Source organism: Marmota flaviventris, chromosome 3, assembly GCF_047511675.1.
Source record: "Marmota flaviventris isolate mMarFla1 chromosome 3, mMarFla1.hap1, whole genome shotgun sequence".
NCBI classification, from domain to species: domain Eukaryota; kingdom Metazoa; phylum Chordata; class Mammalia; order Rodentia; family Sciuridae; genus Marmota; species Marmota flaviventris.
In genome coordinates, this window is record NC_092500.1 from 78,247,776 (window position 1) to 78,272,005 (window position 24,230).

Consider the following 24,230-nt stretch of genomic DNA (forward strand, 5'->3'; position numbering starts at 1 on the left):
CCCCAGATGAGAGATCTTCGATTGTCTAACCCTGTATGGCCAATATTTCTTTTTTCTTTGTTGGTATCAGGATTAAATCCAAAGCTTCACACATGCTAGGCAAGTGCTCCATAACTAAGCCATATTCCCCAGCCCCATCTGGTCACTTTAACATCCTATTCCTTCCCCAATGCCTCACACCAGAATCCACCAGAATCTTAATTCTGAACAACTTACCCTGACCTATTTTTTTAAATGTATTTCATTTTGCCCTTTCTAGTCCTGGCCTCTGGTTTTCTTATCCTTTTCACATATGCCAAATCTGGTGTCCCACCCTGTCCCATATCCAACATTTAATAAGTGTTCATTATTAATCAATCTAGCATATGCATGCCAGGCATTCGCTAAATTCTGGGGACATTCCCTGTGTTGCTTTACCCCTAACCCCCCATATTCTTCCTCTAGAGCCTGCACTGATTTCACACTTTTCTTTTCAAGCAACCTGTCTGAATTGACTCAGCTTTAGGACTCCCTGTTTCCCCACATAACTACCCTGCCTATAGACAGAACTTCTATTAGGATAATTTTAGGGACAAGTTACAAAACAAACACTTGGTTAACACAGGTTTAAACCACAGAGATGTAACTTACAGATAACAAAATGTCTAGAGATAAGTGGCCCCAAGCAGGGCGGAGGCTCCAAGCTATCAGCATTCCAGTGTTGTCTACAGTTCTCTTTGCTTTGACTACTTTCTCCAGCTAGTACACTTAACAAAGAGCAAAGGAAGAATCAGAAATTCTCCCCTACAAATGTAGCTTTTATGTTCCATTGTCATAACTGGAACCAAGCCCAGTTCCTGCTGGCCAAGAAGAACCATATTTAATATTTAATGTGACTGGCTAACTATAAAGGGCTCAGGGCTAACTTCCCTGGGCTCATTGCTGCCCATCCAATATCTCAAGGAAAGCAAGGTTCAGTTAGCAAGAAGAAAGAAAGGGAACTGTTGTTGGGTAGATGAGCTGCTGCACCTGTCACAAAGCCATCTAGCCAGGAGCAGGAACCACCCCATATCTGAATCGTATCTGCCTCACTTTGTAACCATCGCTTTGTCACACAGGGTGCTCAGGCATACTTCAAGAGAATGAAATGCTTAAAGATGACTTGAAGGGGATGGCAAAAACAGACTATTTCAAGTGCTTGTGGAAGGTTGACATGTGGGTATCAATGTGTGGTAGGAGGTATTAGGGCTGGATATGCCGAGTGTGGGTCACACTGATCTCTGAAGAATTCAATTTTTAAAAGCAAAACAAAAGCATATAACTTACAAAGGTAATTTGTTAAAAATAATAATAATTGCTACCTATAACTCTTAAAGAATGTGTATAGGGCATACAGTTGTACGTAATGTGATTGTGACTGTTCTTTTTAGGGAAAACTTCATAGGGATAGTGCACACTCAAAGGGAGCATGAAGGAGACAACAAATAAGGGAATGAATTAGAAGACGACCTCTGGAGGTGACTGAAGTACAATCAGAAAACTCTAGTAAAGATCATATGACAATTTAGCTTCATCATTCTACAGTATAGAAGAATCACCTGTGAAATGACCTTATCCACAAGCCATCCCTTCTCCTCCTAGTCATCTGTCCCAAGATGTGGAACCTTATCCCAGTGATAAGACACATACTCCTTTGACTACTTTGAATGAAGGGAGATGCTGGAAGATCTGTGCTTCCCTCTACAAAATGCAGATGAGCCTTGATATGTCCCAAACCATGTGGTGAGTAATATCTTTCTCCTTAATCCATAAATAACCGTTCTGCTTATCAAAGCTAGCCCAACAGTTGTTTACACTCTCTAAACTGAAGTGATTGGGAAAGCAGAGTAGCTCAGGAGATTCAGAACACAGTAATAGAAACATAAGAATGTATTGCTTGAGACCAAAATAAAAGTCCAGTATCAGGTAGTATCTCCAAATCTGAGGCAAATACTTCAGATTCATGGGTCTCAGTTAGTCCACATTCAAAATTGGAAAAAGAGAGTCTGAAGTTCTCTGTAAAACTTTTTAGTCCCCAAGTTTTACAATTTTGTGAAATTTCTGTCTCAAGAAGTCACCAAATGAACTTTTCAGTTACATATAGTATCCTTTAGTCTTTTCTCTCTTTCCTCTGCCTGGTCCTCTTCTTCCTTCCTTGACTTAAGGGCAGGGGTCGTTTTACTTACCTGTGAAGACTACACACTGTTCCGTAGGATGGCCTGCCTAACCCACCACATCCACAGGGCACTATTGCAATCAGAGCTACCATAATTACTCATTTACTATAAATTTTTCTGGCAATGACAGTAAATGATGTTGTCCTTTTGAAGAAAAAAAATTACTTTTTCTAATTCACACAAGGTTCCCGCAGGCTGGCAGTAGCACTGGAAGCAAGGCTCATTCTTTCTTGTGCTCTGCATCAGCAACTGGTCTGGTACTTAGTCACCATTGATGTATGTTGAGTAAATGAGATGCAACAGCGTTGAAGAATCATCAGGAAGACACAAGACAGCAGCTGAGGTAGCGTGCCGTACGGCTGGTCCTGTGCCCTACGGCTGGTCCTGTGCCCTGCAAGAGGCTACAGCAGGCCCTGGTGTCCGAAAGGTAATCATTCTACAGGACTACAGCAGTGACACCCACTCCCAATTCCAGATCAAGCTCCCCATGGAGCTGGAGAATCAGATTGATAGGCAACAGTTTAAAGAAAAAGTTTGAACTATAAATAACCTCTATGTAGAAGCAGAGAAGCTGGGGGACAGTCAGATCTTGAAGACTGTTTGGCTTTTTTGACAGCATATACCATCTTCTGCTTGTGAACTATGAGAAGGTTCTGAAGAGCATCTCCAAACACATGCAAGAGCAGAGTGAGAAGATATATGCTCCCCAAGTCCTCCTCCTGACAGACTTTATTGAGAGAGGACTTAGAGCTATTTAAAACCATTTATGAAGAAAGAGGCATAAGCAACAGAAGATAAACCATAGGATTAAAGATCCTCATCTGCCCACTGGCCAACCACAGACTGTCCCTACCTTATCTCCAAAGCATCATTCCTGTGTATCTGCTGCCAGAGCCACAATGTCATTTACTCCAAGGACCAACTTTCTACAATTCTACACCTGGAGTGACCTCTAGTCACTCAGCATCCACTTTGTGTCTCCAAATCATGTCTTCAAATCTATAATCTTTTGGTTCATTTCTGAGAAAACACAATGAAGTATTTCACTGTATTTTTTAATCTTAAATGTTTTAATAAAATATGCAGTCCAAGCAGTTTATTTCTCACCTACCGTCAGTACCATTGATTCTCTTCCCTTCTTGGCCCAGTTTCCCAGGTGGCTTGAGACTTAAACAAGTCAAATCTTAGCCAATGTTCAGTCTTAACTCGCAAACTTAATAAAAGCCTTTTTTCCAGGTGAGGGGTAGATTATACCAGTGGTCTTGCTAATGTTTCTCCCAACTTTCTAAGAACTAACAGTTTTGCCATGATTCAAATCTTAAAATTGATTTCTGCTGTTCAGTTTCTCAAGCCCAAGATCATTGGAAAAAATAATGTATTATGTTATTTGTTTTATTATAGCAATCAAACCTAATTAAAGAAGTATTTAATGTAATCTCCAGTTACTTTCTTTGGGGACTTTTATGTTATTATTGCATTATCTTGAATGTTGGAAAGTTGTGAAATATATTGCTTATTCATCACACAAATAAGTAAGCACAATAAAGTGGATGCTAAACCAATGCACACATATGTTCCACTCTGTCCCTGAATGTGTAATAAGTAAATGTAATAAATATTTTAACTATAATTTTGTTATAAACATAACTTATGAGAAAAAAGTTGATACAAATAACACTGTATATTGCTGATTTGGGTGAGGGGGATCCTTTTAGTTATACATGAAGGTGTATATTGCTAATTTTGCCATTATTGGCAACCTTATGATTTATGTATTTTTATATACAATATTCAATGCACATAAATCTTATTATTGAAGTTGAAATAAAGTAAGTTAAATGACTCTCCAATTAAACTCTCAAGCCTGAGTCAATATCTCTAGCTCTTTTTTCATCTATAAATTCTTAATGTTGAGGTTTCTTATGCCCTTTATTCTTTTGGGAAATTGAGAGACTCTATTAGGAAGAAAGTTAAGAAATATTCTAGGAGAATTTCATCCATCAATAAGTGAATACATTTTTTTTCTCAGCAGCACATGAATCCTTCTCTAAAATAGACCATATGTTATGTCACAAAGCAAGTCTTAGCAAATACAAAAAAAATAGAGATACTACCCTGCATTCTGTCTGACCATAATGGAATGGAATTAGAAATCAATGATTGTTGGGAATGCAAATCAAGTCAAGATGGCGACTGGCAGTTTGCCAGGAGGAGTGGTTTGTGAAGCAACACCATCGAGCCATTAAGATGATGAGGATTCCTTATTGGCTGACTGCTGTATCAAGATGATGTTAATTGAGTCAAGCTGTGTGTAATTAGTTAAGTATATATACCTCTGCTGTCCCACAGAGAAGCGGTTCCAATACCTTAGGAGCCCGCTACTTTGAGTTCTCGCTCAGTTCCCGCTGACTTCACTTGCAATAAAGTAGTTCCCGCTTCAACCTTCAAGTTGCTTGTCACCTCCCGGTTATTTGCCCAACCAGACTGCGGCAAATGATAAAATAAAAATAGAAGCTACTCCAACACCTGGAGACTAAACAATATGCTATTGAATGATACATGGATAATAGAAGATATCAGGGAGGAGGTTAAAAAAATTCTTAGAGATAAATGAGAACTCCAATACAACATATCAAAATCTCTGGGACACTATAAAGGCTGTATTAAGAGAAAAGTTCATTGCATTGAGCTCATTCATTAAAATAATAAAAAGTCAACAAATAAACCATCTGACATTATATTTCAAAGCTATAGAGAAAGAAGAAAAGATCAACACCAAAAGTAGAAGACAGGAAATAATTAAAATCAGGACTGAAATCAATGAAATTGAAACAAAAGAAATAATTGCAAAAAAATTACAAAACAAAAAACTGTTTTTAAAAAATAAATAAATAAAATTGATAAACCCTTAGCCACCCTAACGAGAAGGAGAGGGAAAACTCAAATTACTAAAATCCATGATGAAAAAGGAAATATAATGACAGACACTATTGAAATTCAGAAGATAATTAGAAACTATTTTGAAAATTTATACTCCAGTAAAATAGAAAATCCCAAAGACACCAACAAATTTCTAAAGGCACATTATCTGCCCAAACTGAATCAGGAGGACATATACGATTTAAACAGATCAATCTCAAGTAAGAAAATAAAAGATGCCATCAAAAGCCTACCAACCAAGAAAAGCCCAGAACCAGAAAGATTCTGAGCCGAGTTTTACAAGACCTTCAAGGAAGAGTTAATACCAATACTCTTCAAATTATTCCATAAAATAGAAGAGGAGAGAACCCAACCAAACTCATTCTATGAGACTAGTATCACCCTGATTCCAAAACCAGACAAAGACACATCAAAGAAAGAAAACGTCAGATCAATATCCCTGATAGATGCAAAAATTCTCAATTAAATTCTGGCAAATCACATACAAAAACATATTAAAAAGATATTGCACCATGATCTACTAGGGTAGATCCCAGGGATGCAAAGTTGGTTCAACATACAGAAATCAATAAATGTAACTCATCACATCAATAGACTTAAAGATAAGAATCATATGATTATCTACTAGATGCTGAGAAATAATTTGACAAAATACAGCATCTCTTCATGTTCAAAACACTAGAAAGACTAGAGATAGCAGGAACATAACTCAACATTGTAAAAGCTATCTATGCTAAGCCCAAGGCCAACATCATTCTACATGGAGAAAAATTGAAAGCATTCCCTCTAAAACCTAGAACAAGACAAGGATGTCCTCTTTCACCACTTCTATTCAAATAGTCCTTGAGACCCTAGCTAGAGCAATCAGACGAAAGAACTTAAAGGAATACGCATAGGAAAAGAAAAACTCCAACTATCACTATTTGCTGATGACATGACTCTATATTTAGAAGATTCAAAAATTCCACCAAAAACTTCTAGAATTTATAGATGAATTCAGCAAAATAGCAGGATATAAAATCAATACCCAGAAATCAAATGCATTTCTATATATAAGTGGTGAATTCACTGCAAGAGAAATTACAAAAATCACCCCATTCACAATGGCCTCAAAAAACAATAAAATACTTGGGAATCAATCTAACAAAAGAGGTAGAAGACCTCTACAATGAAAACTATAGAACCCCAAAGGAAGAAATTGAAGAAGACAAGACCTCAAAAGATGGAAAGATCTTCCATGCTCTTGGATAGGCAGAATTAGCATAGTCAAAAATGGCCATACTACTAAAACTGTTATACAGATTTAATGCCAATCCCTATTAAAAATTTCAATACCAAAAAAAAAAAAAAGAAAGAAATATACTAAGAGAAAGTGAAACAGTTAAAAGTTATTGTAGCCAGGCGCCACTCTTGCCTGTAATCCCAGCAGTGGGGGAGGCTGAGACAGGAGGATGGCAAGATCGCAAGTTCAAAAGTAAGGCACTAGAGGAGATCCAACATGGCGGCTGGCGCGGAGAGATCAAGCCTCTGACCTCTTCAGCTGCGCGGGCATAGGGAGTCGTAAACCGTCTAAATGCTGTTTGCTCAGGATCACAAACACCGAGCCCGGATCCGCTGAATTCAAGCTCCAGTTCGCCTGCGTCTCGCAGACAAACTGCTGTGACTCAGCACTAAACGATCCCGCTGAAACAACTGGTCGGCCCTTCTGAACCTGCGGAGGTTAATACCAACCGAGCCTTCATAGGCAGTGGCCACAGGATTGAGACGGGGCTTGGGAGAGCCAGTCAGGACCCACCCGTTGCATTGGTCACCCGGCAAAGGGAACGAATTGTCGCCATTTGCATGGGATACCACCATGGCAAAGAACTGACGTCACCAGAATGCGGTGGAGGAGATAACTTCATTGAAACCGGCAGCGACAGGTGTGTAATCCCCTAGCCCTTCCTCTCCACACAGTGGGAAAACCTTAAGGGCCCCTCCCAGCTCTCCCGAGAGCACGATAGTCAGACCAAGGGAATCAGGAGTGGCGCGGGACCCACAGCGTGGAACCCCCGGCTACCGCTCCCACCAGTGCTGACAACTGAGGTCTCTTGCACCAGCTACTGGGGGCGTGGCTACCGGAGGGCAAGCAAAATTACTCTGAGGGTTCTCAGCCCCAAGCTCCACAAACTTAGGGTCTCAGGGAACAGCAAACGGGGAGAGTGTGCCCAGTCGTTCAAGAAAATAGGGCTCCTGGGAGGAGCAGACCTGGCGTGTAGCCAGTATTGTGGTGAGCATCACCGGTGAGCGGGGCCTGGCTTGAGGAAAAGTGGAGAAGTGACTAGACACAAGAGAAGGCCCTAGGCACTCAGGACTGGAGACCCGCCCAGTCTGGGAGGAGGAGCTGCTGAGAGGAGAAGCTTGGCCCAGTGGGCACAGCTCCACCTACTGGAAGAGAAGTTAATCAAACTCTAAGACTGCATTTATTAAATTTTGGGTTTTTTTTTTTCATTTTCATTTTTTTTTTTATTTTTTAAATTTTTTTTATTATTTTTTTATTTTAATTTTTTTTACTTTTTTTAATTTTTTTAATTTTTTTATTTTCTATTTTTTTCTTTTGTCTTTTCATTTCTTTTCAATTTCCTTATTCCCCCTTCCTTGAATTCTACCTGCTTACTCTCATTCTCTTTAGTGACTTCTTCCCTTCCCTTCTAATACCTTTCCTCCCAATCAACAAATAAATTTATAGGAGTAAACAGTAATTCAGCAGTCAAACAGAACAAGAAGTAACATGAGCAGCATGAAAAAGCAAGGAAGAAAAGGAGTACAAACAATGTAGGACAGCCCAAATATTCAGGAGGACCTAGAGGCATCAGAAAAATGGCCAAATAAAGAACTCAAGGAATACCTTAGACAGATGGAATGGAATCTTAAAGAGGATATGAGACAGCAAATTCAAACAGTGAAAGAACACATTGAAAATGAATTACATAAACAGATAAAAGAAGCAAATAAGCATCTTTATCAGGAGATAGAGATTATAAAAAAAAAATCAAACAATAATTCTAGAAATGCAGGAAACTATAAACCAAATTAAAAACTCAAATGAGAGTATCACTAACAGAGTGGAGCAAATAGAAGCCAGAACATCAGATAATGAAGACAAAATATATCATCTTGAAAAGAGTCTAGCCAACTCAGAAAGGCTGGTAAAAACTCATGAGAAAAACATCCAAGAGATATGGGATAACATAAAAAAACCAAACTTAAGAGTCATCAGGGTAGAGGAAGGTATAGAGGTTCAAACCAAGGGAATGAGCAACCTGCTGAATGAAATAATTATAGAAAATTTTCCAGAAATAAAAAAGGAAACGGATATACAAATTGTCGATACATACAGGACACCGAGCACACAAAATCACAGTAGACCAATGCCAAGACACATTGTTATGAAGATATCCAATACACAGAACAAAGAGAAAATATTAAAAGCTACAAGAGAAAGGAGGCAGATTACATTCAGGGGTAAACCAATAAGGTTAACAATGGATTTTTCATCACAGATGCTGAAAGCGAGAAGATCCTGGAACAACGTATTTCAAACACTGAAAGACAATGGATGCCAACCAAGAATTTTGTATCCAGCAAAAGTAAGCTTCAGGTACGACAACGAAATAAAAATCTTTCATGATAAGCAAAAGTTAAAAGAATTTGCAGCCAGAAAACCAGCACTGCAAAGCATCTTGAGCAAAACACTACACGAGGAAGAAATGAAAAACAATAACCAAAACCAACAGTGGGAAGTACCTCAGTAAAGACAGAGGGCGGGGGGAAAGCTAATCATGGAGAAACAAACTAAATTAAAAAAAAAAGATAAATAATCAAACATGGCTGGAAGTACAAACCATGTATCAATAGTAACTCTAAACGTTAATGGCTAAAACTCTCCAATAAAGCAACATAGGCTGGAAACATGGATTAAAAAAACAAATCCAACAACATGCTGCCTCCAGGAGACACATCTGATTGGAAAAGACATACACAGGCTGAAGGTGAAAGGTTGGGAAAAAATATACCACGCACACGGTCCTCACAAGCAAGCAGGGGTGGCCATCCTCATATCGAATAAAATCGACTTCAAGACTAAGTTAATCAAAAGGGATAAGGAAGGACATTATATACTGTTAAAAGGAACCATTCACCAACAAGACATAACAATTATCAATATTTATGCACCAAATAAGGGTGCTGCGATGTTCATAAAACAAACTCTCCTCAAGTTCAAGAATCAAATAGACCACAACACAATAATTATGGGTGACTTCAACACACCTCTCTCACCATTGGACAGATCCTCCAAACAAAAGTTGAATAAAGAAACTATAGAACTCAATATCACAATCAATAACCTAGACTTAACTGACATATATAGAATATATCAACCATCATCAAGTGGATATACTTTTTTCTCAGTAGCACATGGATCCTTCTCAAAAATAGACCATATATTATGCCATAGGGCAACCCTCAGTAAATATAAATGGGTGGAGATAATACCATGCATTTTATCTGATCATAATGGAATGAAACTGAAAATCAATGATAAAAGAAGGAAGGAAAAACCCTATATCACATGGAAAATGAACAATATGTTACTGAATGATCAATGGGTTACAGAAGACATAAAGGAGGAAATCAAAAAATTCTTAGAGATAAATGAAAATGAAAATACAGACACAACATATCAGAATCTATGGGACACAATGAAAGCAGTTTTAAGAGGGAAATTCATCGCCTGGAGGTCATTCCTCAAAAAAAGAAAAAACCAACAAATAAATGAGCTCACACTTCATCTCAAAGCCCTAGAAAAGGAAGAGCAAAACAACAGCAAATGTAGCAGAAGGCAAGAAATAATTAAAATCAGAGCATAAATCAACGAAATTGAAACAAAAGAAACTATTGAAAAAATCGACAAAACTAAAAGTTGGTTCTTTGAAAAAATAAATAAGATCGACAGACCCTTAGCCATGCTAACGAAGAGAAGAAGAGAGAGAACTCAAATTACTAACATATGGGATGAAAAAGGCAATATCACAACAGATGCTACAGAAATACAGAAGACAATTAGAAATTATTTTGAAAACCTATATTCCAATAAAATAGAAGATAGTGAAGACATCGATAAATTTCTTAAGTCATATGATTTGCCCAGACTGAGTCAGGAGGATACACACAATTTGAACAGACCAATATCAATGGATGAAATAGAAGAAGCAATCAAAAGACTACCAACGAAGAAAAGCCCAGGACTGGATGGGTATACAGCGGAGTTTTACAAAACCTTTAAAGAAGAATTAATACCAATACTTTTCAAGTTATTTCAGGAAATAGAAAAAGAGGGAGCTCTTCCAAATTCATTCTATGAGGCCAACATCACCCTGACTCCGAAACCAGACAAAGACACCTCAAAGAAAGAAAACCACAGACCAATATCTCTAATGAACCTAGATGCAAAAATCCTCAATAAAATTCTGGTGAATCGGATACAAAAACACATCAAAAACATTGTGCGCCATGATCAAGTAGGATTCATCCCTGGGATGCAAGGATGGTTCAATATAAGGGAATCAATAAATGTTATTCACCACATCAATAGACTCAAAGATAAGAACCATATGATCATCTTGATAGACGCAGAAAAAGCATTCGACAAAGTACAGCATCCCTTTATGTTCAAAACATTAGAAAAACTAGGGATAACAGGAACTTACCTCAACATTGTAAAAGCTATCTATGCTAAGCCTCAGGCTAGCATCATTCTGAATGGAGAAAAATTGAAGGCATTCCCTCTAAAATCTGGAACAAGACAGGGATGCCCTCTATCACCACTTCTATTCAATATAGTTCTCGAAACACTGGCCAGAGCAATTAGACAGATGAAAGAAATTAAAGGCATAAAAATAGGAAAAGAAGAACTTAAATTATCACTATTTGCAGACAACATGATTCTATACCTAGAAGACCCAAAAGGGTCTACAAAGAAACTACTAGAACTAATAAATGAATTCAGCAAAGTGGCAGGATATAAAATCAACACGCATAAATCAAAGGCATTTCTATATATCAGCAACAAAATGTCTGAAATGGAAATGAGGAAAAACACCCCATTCACAATATCCTCAAAAAAAATAAAATATTTGGGAATCAACCTAACAAAAGAGGTGAAAGATTTATACAATGAAAACTACAGAACCCTAAAGAGAGAAATAGAAGAAGATCTTAGAAAATGGAAAAATATACCCTGTTCACGGATAGGCAGAACTAACATCATCAAAATGGTGATATTACCAAAAGTTCTCTATAGGTTTAATGCAATGCCAATCAAAATCCCAATGGCATTTCTTGTAGAAATAGATAAAGCAATCATGAAATTCATATGGAAAAATAAAAGATCCAGAATATCAAAAGCAACTCTAAGCAAGAAGTGTGAATCAGGTGGCATAGCAATACCAGATTTCAAACTATACTAAAGAGCAATAGTAACAAAAACAGCATGGTACTGGTACCAAAACAGGCGGGTGGGCCAATGGTACAGAATAGAGGACACAGAGACTAATCCACAAAGTTACAACTATCTTATGTTTGATAAAGGGGCTAAAAGCATGCAATGGAGGAAGGATAGCATCTTCAACAAATGGTGCTGGGAAAACTGGAAATCCATATGCAACAAAATGAAACTGAATCCCTTTCTCTCGCCATGCACAAAAGTTAACTCAAAATGGATCAAGGAGCTTGATATCAAATCAGAGACTCTGCGTCTGATAGAAGAAAAAGTTGGCTCCGATCTACATATTGTGGGATCAGGCTCCAAATTCCTTAATAGGACACCCATAGCACAAGAGTTAATAACAAGAATCAACAAATGGGACTTACTCAAACTAAAAAGTTTTTTCTCAGCAAGAGAAACAATAACAGAGGTATATAGGGAGCCTACATCATGGGAACAAATTTTTACTCCTCACACTTCAGATAGAGCCCTAATATCCAGAGTATACAAAGAACTCAAAAAATTAAACAATAAGATAACAAATAACCCAATCAACAAATGGGCCAAGGACCTGAACAGACACTTCTCAGAGGAGGACATACAATCAATCAACAAGTACATGAAAAAATGCTCACCATCCCTAGCAGTCAGAGAAATGCAAATCAAAACCACCCTAAGATACCATCTCACTCCAGTAAGATTGGCAGCCATTATGAAGTCAAACAACAACAAGTGCTGGTGAGGATGTGGGGAAAAGGGTACTCTTGTACATTGCTGGTGGGACTGCAAATTGGTGCGGCCAATTTGGAAAGCAGTATGGAGATTCCTGGGAAAGCTGGGAATGGAACCACCATTTGACCCAGCTATTGCCCTTCTCGGACTATTCCCTGAAGACCTTAAAAGAGCGTACTACAGGGATACTGCCACATTGATGTTCATAGCAGCACAATTCACAATAGCTAGACTGTGGAACCAACCCAGATGCCCTTCAATAGATGAATGGATAAAAAAAAAAAATGTGGCATTTATACACAATGGAGTATTACTCTGCCCTTAAAAATGACAAAATCATGGAATTTGCAGGGAAATGGATGGCATTAGAGCAGATTATGCTAAGTGAAGCTAGCCAATCCCTAAAAAACAAATGCCAAATGTCTTCTTTGATATAATGAGAGCAACTAAGAACAGAGCAGGGAGGAAGAACAGGAGGAAAAGATTAACATTAAACAGAGACATGAGGTGGGAGGGAAAGGGAGAGAAAAGGGAAATTGCATGGTAATGGAGGGAGACCCTCATGGTTATACAAAATTACATATAAGAGGTTGTGAGGGGAATGGGAAAATAAACAAGGAGAGAAATGAATTACAGTAGATGGGGTAGAGAGAGAACATGGGAGGGGAGGGGAGGGGGGATAGTAGAGGATAGGAAAGGTAGCAGAATACAACAGTTACTAATAGGGCATTATGTAAAAATGTGGATGTGTAACCGTTGTGATTCTGCAATCTATATTTGGGGTAAAAATGGGAGTTCATAACCCACTTGAATCTAATGTATGAAATATGATATGTCAAGAGCTTTGTAATGTTTTGAACAACCAATAAAAAAAAGAAAAGAAAAAAAACATATATGAAATGTTAAAAAAAAAAGTAAGGCACTAAACAATTCAGTGAGACCCTGTCTCTAAATAAAACACAAAATAGGGCTGGAGATGTGGTTCAGTGGTTGAGTGCCCCTGAGTTCAATACCTGGCACACACAAAAAAAATTGTTGTATCTGAGATACAGTTACTAATACTGGATTTAATCTCTCAGATTTAATTTCTTCTTTGTTTATCTACAGATGAAAATAGTGTCTGTCTTTTAAACCTGTTGCAGACACACTTTGCTGAAATATTAAAACATTTGTAAAACTTTTCTTTAAAAACAAAGAACAAGCCAAACACAGTGGTACACACCTGTAATCCCAACTGAGGCAAGAGTATCAAAGCTGAGGCAGGAGGCTGAGGCAGGAGGATCAAATCCAGCCTCAGCAATAGCAAGGTGCTAAGCAACTCAGTGAGACCCTGTCTCTAAGTAAAATACAAAACAGGGCTGGGAATGGGGCTCAGTGGTTGAGCACCCCTGAGTTCAATCCCTGGTACCCCCCCCCCCCCCCCAAAAAAAAGAAGAATTAGAAATGAGGCTAGAAGCAAGGAAGTTTTATATTCCAAGTCAATGAGTTTATATTCAATCTATTAAGCAAATTGGAATCAATAAAACTATTGAAACAGACATATGCTTGTTTATAGCAGCAATAATTTTGACCAAAGCAGCAATTTTAAGATTAAGGTAAAATTGTCAATAGAATGTGAGAAAGATTGAAGATAAGACAAAACAAAACCTTGTGTTAATGCCATCCATTAGGAGGCCATTTCACCCAAGCAAAAGAACAAAACTTGGGTACTGGTTGCAAAAGCCAAGACAGGGAGAAAAGAAATGAAGCCTTACCCTAAAATTTGAGCCCAAGTTTCTCTAAGAAACTGAGGAAAGTATGAGCCAGGGACAATTTTAGCAAATTTAGGGACTAATGGGAACAGATTGAACTCAGTCTCAACCCAGCTCTTAGGACTTAGAACTTCACCATCTTTGACAGTTTCTTCTCCTCAACAAATGACAGTACATATTCTACTACCTTTTAAAAAAATTATTTTTGAAAATTCACTTTTTTGTTTTTTAAATTGGTACATAATAATTATATAGAATAAGGGTCTCATTGTGGCATATTTGATCAATTTCATCCCCCAGGACTTTCCCCCTCTCCCCCATGAAATTCCTTTTTTCCTTTATTCTCTCTAGCTTCCACCTATGAGAGAAATTATACAACCCTTGACTTTCTGAGTCTGAATTTTTTTGATTAACATGATGTTTTCCAGTTCCATTCATTTTTTTGTAAATGACATAATTCCATTCTTTATGACTGAATCAAAATCCGTTGTGAATATTTCCCACATTTCTTTATCTATTTATCTGTTGACAAAATACCTAGACTGGTTCCATAACCTGGCGATTAAGAATTGTGCTGCTATAAACAAGGGTGTGTCTGTATCTCTATAGTACTGAGCATTCACTCTTTCTAAATTGCAATTTTTTTTAAAGTCATAGTAATAGCTCACAAAAGCCAACTCCATTAAACCTATCTTCCTCTCCATGTCTTCAGCCATGACATTTCTCTCCCCAGCTTCATTCTCCACCAAGGTCTTTTCCCCCTGCTACTGGGAATGGAATCCACCAATGTCTTACACCCCACTGCCCGTTATATTTTCCCAAAGCACAGGTTTCATCATGTTTTCTGTTTTCTTGACAACTTCCATTTATTGCTGAAGAAAATGCCAAGCTGTCCATGTTCTACCCTCTCCTCATCTCTCCTCTTTTATCTCTTACTTAGCAGGTGCTTAATACACACTCACTGGTATGTATTAAAATAAAATAACCTAGCAAAAAAAGCAACTATTATTGGTAACAATATAAATTTTCATGCTCTAGTCTATAGTCAAAAAAAAAGACACAATTTTGCTCATTTTCAGCATCTGACTGGGTCAAATAAAAGTAAAAACTCTTCTCTTATTTAGGGCCTTTAAGTAATTTCATAGGAATTTTTGAAGTTCCCAGTATTTCCATCCAGGGGCACTCTCCCTAAAAGGCAAAGCAAAGTTTTCTTTCCTCATCTTAGAATTGTGTATTACTCAGAAGCTAAAGAAAGCTCATTAAGCCCTCTCAATTATTCACATATGAATGTGAAATGCAAAAGCATTCTAGATTGATGTCTCATCACTTAGTCATTCATAAATGTTAGAACATTTAGCTCAAAAAATAGATGACAACTCATACCAGTTCTCTCCTGTTTATTATTTCTGATCATTAAGTTGTCTGCAAAAGCAAGTCCATAACCCACCAGATCGGCTGACAACTGCTTTTAGTTTTTATATGAATTTCTCTCTTGACAGTTTTCTAAATGTGTCTACCCACTACTGGTGACTTAAAATTAGTAAGCATGAAGAAGCTAAACTGAGGACCAGTCTTCTCCTCCACTTAGAAGGTGACAAAAGCTATGATTTTTTAAATTTTGCACATTTCCTTTTATTTCCAGATTTTAGAAGCATAAGACACCATGAATAAAATATAAGTAAAATAACATTGCAGAAACACAGGAGGAAATGCAAAGAACACATCCTGGGGACTGGTGAGCCTGCTCTGCAGTTGTTGGACTGGCATAGGTGCCCATGAAGTGGCTAATCCAGCTGCATGTAGATGTCTAACCAAACCTGTTGGTTCCACCCACAAAAGCATGGTCCCTGGTTCCAAATCAATCCCACTTCCTCTGTGTTCTTTTTTGTAGAATTGAGTGTTCTTCCTCTGCGAATGTTTTAAAGTGCCACTTTCCAGAGGAACTAAGACTTCACTTGTCTAGGTGCCAATTAATTACCCAACTTCCTCTTCTTTCTTTTGTTTGCGATTTGAGTGTGTCTTATTCTAATTTGCTAATGTATTTCTTAAAAGTGTGTCTATCAAATTTTTATAAACTTAGTCATAGTATAAATGTACCAGTAAAAAATTACATCAAATGGTAAAAATCCTGAGACCCTCCTCAATTTATCACCTATAAAATTGGATTTCTACTTATTGAGTTACATAAAGTGGGATGTATCTATAAACCATGCTTAACTTTGGAGTAAACAAACTGCAATGGACTGAATGTTTATGTCCCCCTAAAATTCATATACTAAAAAATCCTAACCGCAGGGTGTTAGTAATAGGAGGTGCAGACTGTGGTGGTGATTAGGTTATGAGGGCAGAGCTTCTGTCATATGCGGTTACAGTGAGGAGATGACTGTCTAAGAGGACACGGACCCTCAGACACCAAATCCACCTGTGCTTTGATCTTAGACTCCCTGGCCCCTAGAACCGTGAGAAATAGATTTCTGTTTTTATAAGCTACCCAGTCTACAGTGATTTGTTAAAACAGAACTAGGACACAAACCTTCCAAATCTACTTTTATTTGTTGTTGTTGTTTCTTAAGACATTTTGAGTGCCCTTATTCTTTGGATTCCTAAGTTTCTTAGTTTTCCTAACCGTGGATGGTTAGGGAAGGACTGCTGACCCTCATCATAGTCTCATTGAGTTTTCTTGGCATCAGCCTGCAGTATTCTCACCTCAGTCAAGTTTACAGTGCTGTCTCTTTTATGAGTCACGTTGTTTTAAATATACTGACAGTTTCCTTGGCATTACCATCATTTTTGCATGTAAAGTCTAGGCTTTCCTTCTTTCCACTGAAACCACCTGGTGCTAGAAACAACTCAAACAAAGGTGTTTATATTGGATAGCACTCAAAGGATCACATGGCAGGCTCAAATTTTGTTTCTTGTTTGTTTGTTGTTTTTTTTTTTTTCTCATTCTTTCAGCATTTCCAGTGAGCAAGAACTAAAGAATATGTTCCCTAGCTGACGGGAGGGAAGAAAAACGGAAAAAAAGAGAAAAAAAAGAAAAAAAAACACCTTTACTTAAGTCACTTAGTTTTCAAAGACAGTGTCCCACCTGGAAAGGAAAAATGTCCTAAAACCACCACTTGATGTCACTGCTGTAGCTCCTCTTCTGATCCGGAGGAGAAAAGAAGCTGGCTCCTTCCTAAGTCAGTCACCAGAAAAGAAAAAGAGAGAGAAAGTCACATTTTTTTTCATGAACATCTTTTAAAAGGTAATGACGTTTCTGTCTGTGGGGTTAATTCACTGTGTTTCCTTTGCTTGTTCTACAGAGAGAAGGCATTGCACCACTGAGCAGACACTGGGACAAAAGCAAATATTGCATGCCCATTTCTGCAGTTCTTAAATGTAGCTATGCATCAAAATCATTTGGGGATCTTTCTAAAACTACTGATCACTGGACTCCACCTTAGAACTGCACAGAATATCTGAGGTGGGGTTCGGGCAATTACATTTTTATAAGGTTATCAGAGTGATTCCGAATGTTACTAAGATTTAGAAATCTGTTCTATTTGCCTCACGACTTTCATAATTTATAATATCAGGGAATATAAACTGATCTGATGTTCTATAGAATTCAACAATTTGTACTTTCCCCACATGTCATTGACAAGTGAATTTTTGGATGTGCTCTATAGACTTTCTCTCTTCTTCTTTCCTTCACATCACCTCTTCACTTTTTGTTAAATATTTTACAGTACATAAGTTTCCTCAATAACAGTATTTATATATTTTGCCTTATTTATATGTGTCCCTTCTAACAGAAGGAAAACTGAGCCTGTCCTGCTCTTCTCTCCTATTTGACCCACCTTTCTCTAACAGGCACTGGGTTAGTTCTAGCATTATTCCTAATAATAAAAACAAACTCCCATTTCTGGTCAATTATAGCTTGTTGAGTCTCATCATTCCTGGTTACCAGGGAAGAGAGAACAATGGCAAGTCACAGAACTGTGAGCAAACTGTTCTTCCATAATCCAATAAATTTAGGGCATTTCTTAAAAGTTTGTTGAATGAGGGACCGAACAACCTTGCACAAAGAACCCAGTTGGTTACCCCCACCTTTGGTAGATGAACTGAGGATGTGGACATATTTTAGGTTGATAAACCTTGCGTTCCTCCAACAATACTCGGTATGTTTCCGCTCTTCTGTAGGAAAACGTCAACCATCTCAAGTTTCTTGCTTGCTTTTAGACTTCAAAGGAGATTTGTGACTAAAAACAGACTCACCCAACCAATCATTTATGTAAGAAAGACTGATTTTATTTTAGCATACTGCCTAATTCTGCCTGACACAACAACTGGGAAAAATATCAAAGCAAAAATTGCATTGCTAAGTCTGATAATAGCCAAAATAATGATTACATTAGCACCAGATACTCGAAACACTGCCAACAGAAAGAAAACGGATATCGTTCATTCTGCTTACTTGACTAAAACTGAAAAAGAAATTCTGAATCCCTGCTGAGTGTCAGGCCCTGTATCTGGTGATCATCCAGAAGAGATTTTTTTTAAAAGTCACATAACATAAAATTAACAATTTTAAGTAAACAATTCAAAGCATTAATTATATTCATAATATTGTACTACTTTCGAAATATTTGCATTACCCCAAAAGGAAACCCTATGCTCATTGAATAGTTATTTCCCCCTTCCTCTTTTCTTACAGTCCCTTACAAATACCAACCTACTTTCTGTCTCTATGGATTTACATATTCTGGATATTTCATATAAATGAAATCAAACAATATGTGACCTTCTATGGCTTATTTCACTTAGCATATTTTCAAGGTAAGGTCCATACATGTTATAGCATATATCAGTATCATTCCTTCTATGGCTGAATAATATTCTCGTGTGTGTGTGTGTGTGTGTGTGTGTGTATCACAATTTGTTTATCCATTCATCTGCTAATGGACATCTGAATTATTTCCACCTTTTGACTATTGTGAATAGTTCTGGTATGTGCATGCGTGTAAATGTATTTGCTTAAATACCAGTTTTCAATTCCTTTCAGAATATACCTACTATGGTCTGAGTATTTGCATCTCCCCAAACTTTGTATGTTGAAGCCTAATCCCCGGGTAATAGACAAGAAGAAGTTGGAAAGGAAGTAGCAGATTTACAGTCTTTTCAGGTAATTGTGGGTATTTTCTTTGATGTCATATGAAAGTTCGACAAATGGCAGAATCTTAAAGGTTCATTGTGATGGGAAATCTAAAATTAAATTAATTTTTCTTATTCAGTTACCTTAAAATCCATTTGTCTACTTTGCACTTTGAACTGTCTTTCAACCTTGCATGACTATAACTTTACAAATATTGGTTCCCTCAAAATTAATCAAATTTTATTATTGTGTGCATATATAAACATGTAACAATAAATTCCAGTATTATGTATAATTATAATACACTAATTAAAAAATAAAAATATTGATTCTGTAAGATATATATGTCTTCTCCACATGTTGATATATCCTATTATACAATAACCAAAAAAAGCTTATTAACGTCACCATCAATCTCATTAGAAAAATATGACAAGCTTTCAAGGTCACAATGGTGACAGATACATGCCTTCCAAAACTCTAATGTTTTTACTTAAAAGCTTGAATCTTGGCATTTGCAACAAATACTTGTAATCAGTGTACTTGAATCAACATGCTTAGTTCATTTATTTTCAATAAATGAATTACCCAAGTCTGAATAATCATATTTTGTCAGTCATTCCTACAAGGAAAAATTGACATCAACTTGATGTCAAAATTGCAATTCAACAACAGGGACAAAAATGCTTTTCCTGAAGACAATATACAGTGGCAGTTCTTTCGTGTATGTCCAAATTCATCGTGCAGAATTTTTAAAAAAGCACATACTTGAGGGCCAGGACTTAATAAAATTAATGATTTGTACTGCTCCATCATAGAGGGTTCTTTTCCCTGTTTTTGTTGGGTTTTTTTGTTTGTTTGTTTGTTTGTTTTGTTTTGGTTTTGGTACTGGGAATTGAACCCCAGGCTTGCTGAGGCTGGCCCCGAACTTGCAATCCTCCTACCTTAGCCTTCAGAGTGGCTTGGGTTACAGATGTGTACCACAGTACCAGGCTCTATCAAGAACATTTCTAAGAGAAACTAATATTTTATTTTTTATTGCAAGTATGTGACAATGAACAATACAATGACTACTAGTCCATCAGGATCACTGGCTTGCCAGCAATTTCACCACCGTTGCTGTGCCTCATCAGTGCAAATGTCAACATAGTAAAAAGAGCATGTGAAGTCTCAGGATTATCATAAAAATGGTTTTACTTTGCAGAACTCCCTGAAAGGGTCTCAGGAACCTCTGAGAGTCTGCGGACCATACTTTAAAAACCATTAATTTAATTGCCAGAGACAAGTGATAGAGGAAAAGCTTTTTAAGGATGAGAAGAGATATTTTTAAATCCCAGGTAAATCAGTTGAAAAATGTCCTCCTTTAGTCAATTTACATATATTAAATAGATCCACAGTTCTTTTAGTATTGCAAGAGTTGCTTGTGGTTAAGAGTCAAAGCCAAGGGAGACAGAGAAAAGAAGCATTCTTAACCTCCTAAAGAACAAACTTTTCAGGGATATTTCAAATGGTTCTGAGCACCTCCCTTCCAGGCCACAGCAAAAATGCTCCTGCAACCTTCCTTCTTCTGTGTCTGGCTGGGGGAAAAAACATACTTTGGAAGCATGAATTCTGTGATCCCATTAATTCCCGCACTGCAGTTGTGGCCTCTTAATTTATCAATCTGCTTCCATTCTTTTTTCCCTTGTAGACTATTCACAGATTTAAAAAAAACAAAAAAGATCAATATCTAGAGCTGGGACTGGGGCTTAGTGGCAGAGTGCCACCTCGCACATGTGAGGCACTGGGTTCGATCCTCAGCACCACATAAAAATAAATAAACAAAATAAAGATATTGCATCCATTTATAACTAAAAAATATTCTTTAAAAAATCGATATCTGAGAATCTTGCCTCTGAACACTGTCCCAACACTTTCTATGCCTCTCCACTGGCTTCTGCAATTTTCTGATAGAGTCATCAAAGAAATTTTCCACTTTAAAATAACATTCACACATTCCTAAAGTTTGATAAATGCTGTTTTATAAAACTGAAAATCTTAGCATTCAAGGCCTTTGGAGCTTGAACCTGTACTTTCTTACTCATGATCCACTAGTTGTTGTCACTTGGGCTTCCCCAAACTGGCATTAGCCTCACCTTGACAGATTTTTCAGGCTACAGAGGCCTGACCCAGCCTTCTGAAATTCTTGTTCAATTACTCTGCAGTGGACTGCAGGAATCTGTAATTTTTGTTTCCTTTTTTTTTTTTTTTTTTTTTTTGTACCAGGATTGGACTCTCAGGGATGATTAACCACTGAGCCACATCCCCAGTCCTTTATTTTTTATTTCTTATTTTAAGTTGCTTAGGGCCTTGCTAAGTTGCCCAGGCAGGCTTTGAACTTTCAATCCTCCTGCCTCAGCACTGAGTCTCTAGTGGCGTGCACCACTGAGCCAGGCTAAGTCTCCTCTTTGATCCTAATGTTCGGACAACCTGAACCATTCTAATCAAATTGGTTCCTCAGTGGCCTTGCAACTGTGATACTCCTCCAGCTCCATACTATAGCAGTCCATTCTCATGCCCCCAACCCATTTCCCACCAAATCAAAAGCTACCTGACCCCAAGACCCAGCTCATTTAACACCCAGCCACAGTCTACAAATGTTCTCTCTGCTAATCCCAACCTAGAAGCTGTTTCTTAGTCCTGGGACCTCAGAAATACTGTTCATCTTTCCAATTTGGTATATCATCCTGTATGTGTCCTATTTTGTTGCTTTGAATATTTTGATATGCCATTGTTATTTAACTTTTGACATATTTATTTGATAAGGAGATATGTTTTATCTCTACCTACTATGAAAACTCCTTCAGGATACAAATAGAATAGGCCTTATTCTTGGCCAGTGCCAAGTTCCTAGCTACTACCTTGCAAGTTGCTGCCTTTAAGATGATGTTATTTTGAAGGCACATATATACAAATTATCAACTATGGAAGATATATTTCAAATTCATATAGTACTTTATGGTTTATAAAAAGCTTTCACGTGTGTTTTTCTCTTTGTCATGTTAGCCTTATTAAATTATACTATCTATTAGACCTATCTTCAAGCCAGGAAACTAAAGCTTAGAGAAGTACATGAAATCAAGGTTAAACGAGTAGTAAGTGGTGGAAGGTAAGAAAAATAATCCAGATTTATCTAACCCCAGAGGCTATGCTTTCCACCATTATTCTAGATATTTCTTTTACATTATGCATTTATTCATTTTTAATCCCCCAGTTTTTATTTTCAGCACCTTTTATACATAATCAAATATAGAGCATACATTTTTATTCAGGACACTGGGCTGAACTCTTTGAAAATGTTACCTCTTTTGATTCTCAAGAGGTAAAAACACAATATTTAATCCTCAGAGTCTAGGGGTTAGAACAAAGACGAACTCATAAGTACAAATAAAGCCAGTCTCTCCAAAGATGGCAAGCATGAATTGGACCTTAAAAACTAGATAACCACTGAAAATAACAGGAGATGTGCACTAACAATTTAGAGTCTGATGAGAATTATGGCCTGGCTGCTTTGCAGTGTTTATGGAGAACTTTGTGAGATAAAGTAGCTTGGTCAGATGAGGCTGATGAGAAAGATCCTGGAATGCTTGAATAATTAATATTGTCTTGATCCATTAAACAACAGAGACTGAATGGGACCCTTTCCTCATTTAAGTACTTTCCTGATACCATTATTGAAATTTGGTTTATTAAGTAAATAAGTGCCTTGTCAATCACGGCCCAAAAGTTTAGTTGTTGTTGTTTTTGTTTTAATTCTGAAATACACAAAGTTGAAATATTAGCAGAGGTACAGCACTGTGCTAGAATGGCCTGCCCAGCGTGCACAAGGCCCTTGGTTTGATCCCAGCAATACACACACACACACACACACACACACACACACACAAATCAAACAAGCTGTTGCCATAGCCACAACCTCAGAAGAGCCTTTCTTTCTTGCATCCTCCTCTGTATCAAAAAGCAACCCTAGGATTCCTGTTTGACTTCGGTTCTATGGCCAGTGTTTCTTCAAAAAGTTTCCTGCGATCTAAGATGTAACACTTTTAGCTTAGAAAGATCATAAATTTAAAATAGATTCTAAATTTGAACTAGTTTAGTTCAACCCAGTGACAATGTTGAGGAATTTCAGTGGCTGCATGTAAGTGTGGCTATGAGGATAAAGCAAGTGACCTCAGGGATTCAGGAGAACATGCTCTGTCTAGACCTACCCCTGAAACCACAAAAACTCTAAGCTCCCCAAAAGGCTTTTGCCCTTCCGAGGATGCCAGAGAAGACCTAACTAAAAGGAGATGCTTCTGGGAGCTTTGCCAGAACTCAGCAGTAAAGCTCAGGTTTCAGGTTCCAGGATCAAAAGAAATTGTGAAAACAGGCCATTGCTTAACCTTCACTTAACACATTGTTACGCACAGCATTAAGTTAAAAAATAATAATAATAATAATAATAATAATGAAAATTTTAAATGTCTCAAAATTTGGTCTCTCATTAGAAACCATCTTTCAGAAAATTACATAAAGGTTTTCCCCCACATTTAAACTCTATTTTTAAAAACAGAACTAAAATTACAATCTATTTCTGTTGCTTATCATTTAATAAAACTTACAAACTTACTATCCATATGGATTTTGAGCACTGCAAATGAATTGATGAACAGGCAGTTTCTGCTTGCATGAATCTTATATCCCAACAGGAGAGATAACATACCTAACCATGTGTGCCTCTGTAAACAAGAAAGCTGTCAGGTTGCACTAAGTACTTCACAGGGAATCACAGGTGGCTACATCAGACTGGTTGGCCAGAGAAATTCTTTCTTTGGAAGAAATATTGAAATACATCTGAATGACAGGAAGAAGTCAGTCCTACAGAGATGGGGGGAAGTATACTCCAGGAAGAGGGAAGAATTAAGGCACAG

At 37.4% G+C, this 24,230-nt stretch overlaps 1 pseudogene; it reads left to right on the forward strand.

The window, feature by feature from the left end:
* The first annotated feature begins 2,484 nt into the window (after window positions 1–2,484).
* Window positions 2,485–2,993, forward strand: LOC114091635 (golgin subfamily A member 7 pseudogene; annotated as a pseudogene).
* Window positions 2,994–24,230: the final 21,237 nt, after the last annotated feature.